We start from the raw sequence: 2,709 nt of genomic DNA, 5'->3' as shown, positions 1-2,709 counted from the left end.
GGGGGGGGGGGGGGGGACCTTGCGGAGACCCGGGCCGTGTGGGCTCTTCCCCTTGCTTAGCTGAAGCCTGGACATGACCAAAGGGAGTTACAACACAGAAAAGGAACCCTTGCGATCTGTACAGTTTACAACTTCCTAAGCCCATGGGCTCGCTCTGCCTTCTCCCCGAGAGTCCGCCCTGACATGTTCTCTCCTAGGCCCCAGCCCGAGCTGCTCTGCCCTGTTGTCAGAAGGCACAAGGCCAAGAATGATGGTTGCGTGTCCCACTGCCACATACTGAACGCTCTCAGCTTTCTTGTCCATCTCCATCCACATGTTTCATTCTATTTCAGCTCAGATTTTAAAAAAAGAGAACACAGGAGTGGGCAAAATTAGGTTTATAGTTATGAGTACATGAATCACAGAGTTTATTCTTGTATTATTATTCATACACTAGAGGCCCGGTGCACAAAACTTTGTGCACTTGGTGGGGGGGGGCATCCCTCAGTCCGGCCTATGCCCTCTCACAGTCTGGGACCCCTGGGTGAGGGGAGGATGGCTGTTTACAGCTGGTCACACCCCCTTCAGGGTTGGGGTCCCCACTGGGGTGCCTGGCCAGTCTGGGTGAAGGGCTGAGGGCCATTTTCGGGCTGGCTAAGCCCCCCAGCTGGGACCCTCACCACATGAGGGTGTGTCCAGTCTGGGTGAGGGGCTGATGGCTGTTTGCAGGCTGGCCACGGCCCCCAGCCACGCAAGCTCCCAGTAGAGGCTGGCTGGAAGCAGGTATTGGGATTTATTTAGCTTCTATAATTGAAACTTCGTTGCCATGAGCGGAGGCCATAGCCAGCTCAGGGCAGGGGGGAAGCTTGGCTTGCTCCATGGCCGGGGCAACCAAGCCTCCTGCTTGCTCCAGCTCTGTGGCTGCCAGCCACCATCTTGGTTGGGTTAATTTGCATACAGGCACTGTGATTGGCCCGTGGGCCTGGCTTAGGGCATAGCAAAGGTATGGTCAATTAGCATCTTCGTCTTTTATTATTGTATTATTTATTACTATTGTTAATCTGCTTTTGCCTGTCCCTGTCTGATTGCTCACTAACCAGTCAATGATGGGCCAACTTGGGGTCAAGGGCATCCTGTGTCAAGTTAGTGGGAGCCTTAAGGTCCCGCGGCCCCATGACTCTCTCAACAGAGCCCAAGGTCCAGACAGGTGTGTCTGTGAAGGTGAGCAGAGTGACAGGGCATGTTCACCATAGAGACAGGAGCCACAAGATGGCATCTGATTCCGTAGACAGGCTCCAGCGTGGGCTGGACCGGAGAAAGAGAAGCAACAACTGGTATTTATACATGACTTCCTTCTTGGACTCCTCGGGTGTCTGTGGTATCACTAAATTAAGTTCATTCTTGTCCCTGAGTTGCAGAGAGCACGGCATTTTCCTGCGGTGCAGTTGGGCACTTGGGTGGCCTCACTGGCATGAGATCCTCACTGCTAACCAGCCCTTTTGTCAAAGGTGCAAGTCACCCTCTGGTTTTGGGATCCATGTGCCAAAGGGGAGGAAGGTCAAAAGCACAGGCAGTGCAGAAATCAGGTCAATAAGCAAGTTCAAACAAGCCAGAGAATGTACCGGCAGCTAACTGAGCACATTAGACCGATGCAACAGAAGAAAGGAATCCCAGCCTCACCTCCCAACTCTTACGCCCTAGTCCTGGCACCACGCCCCATCTCTCTCCTGGGCTTCTACCCATCAGCGAGCCCCCCCGCCCCCCGAGCGAGCTGAGGAAAGAGTAGGAAAATGAGAATGAGTGGAACTGAAAGGGGGGCAGGAAAGGAAACCTGGGTGTAGAGGCCTGCGAGGCGATGAGCACAGGTGGCTGTTCAGGTGCTGGGAAACAGAATCTCGGGCAGGAGGATGAAAAGAGGACAAAGAGAGTCAGGGCGAAAAGACCGTGGCTGTCAATGGAGAGGGGACATTTGGCTACTCTGACTGGATGGGAATGAAAAGAAAGGGGAACGTTCCTCTAAAAGCTGTATGTCTAGCCCTACCTGGTTTGGCTCAGTGGATAGAGCGTCTGCCTGGGGACTGAAGGGTCCCGGGTTTGATTCCGGCCAAGGGCACATGCCTGGGTTGCAGGCTCGATCCCCGGTGGGGGGCAGCCAATCAATGATTCTCTCTCATCATTGATGTTTCTATCTCCCTCTCCCTTCCTGTATAAAATCAATAAAATATATAAATAAATAAATAAAAGCTGTACGTCTAAAAGAGGAAGGTGACTCATTGGCGAGTGTTTTGGGAAGCCTTGCTGGGAATTTCTATGCCTGTCCCACAGCCAGGCCACGCCAGAGTAGGCAACATGGGTTGCCATTCCTATCAGTATGGTCCCCATACAAAGCCCACTTGGCTGGATCGTCGCGGGTGTCCTAGGAAGCGTGGACACGGGCTCGATGAGATAAATAAGGGCGACTTTCCTGGGATAGCCGAGGGCTCCCGTGGGCAGCTCCTAGGACAGTGGTTTTTAAACCGGTGCCAGCTGCTCTAATCTCTAGAAAAAAGGCTCCAATCCAGGCCCCTGCTGGCCGGGGTTTATTTTTGTGGCGAACAGCTCAGGTTCCCCCGGGCCTTGCAAGCTGATAGGGTGCCTGAAGCCATCATGATTAGAATCAGGCTGATTAGAAATTTCTCAAAGAGATGATGCACTTGGCTCCTGAATATTTTATGTCCCATGTTGCCACAG

At 53.1% G+C, this 2,709-nt stretch overlaps 1 protein-coding gene across 1 annotated transcript in view; it reads left to right on the top strand.

The window, feature by feature from the left end:
- Positions 1-2,709, top strand: part of NIM1K (NIM1 serine/threonine protein kinase) — a gene marked incomplete at its 5' end in the record, with an annotated part of 12,290 nt that overhangs the window by 982 nt on the left and 8,599 nt on the right. The gene's annotated exons all lie outside the window — the stretch shown is intronic.

This window comes from Myotis davidii, unplaced genomic scaffold (genome assembly GCF_000327345.1).
Source record: "Myotis davidii unplaced genomic scaffold, ASM32734v1 scaffold143, whole genome shotgun sequence".
Taxonomy (NCBI): domain Eukaryota; kingdom Metazoa; phylum Chordata; class Mammalia; order Chiroptera; family Vespertilionidae; genus Myotis; species Myotis davidii.
Note: the sequence above shows the minus strand (reverse complement) of the source record. Positions and strands in the feature narration are given on the sequence as shown.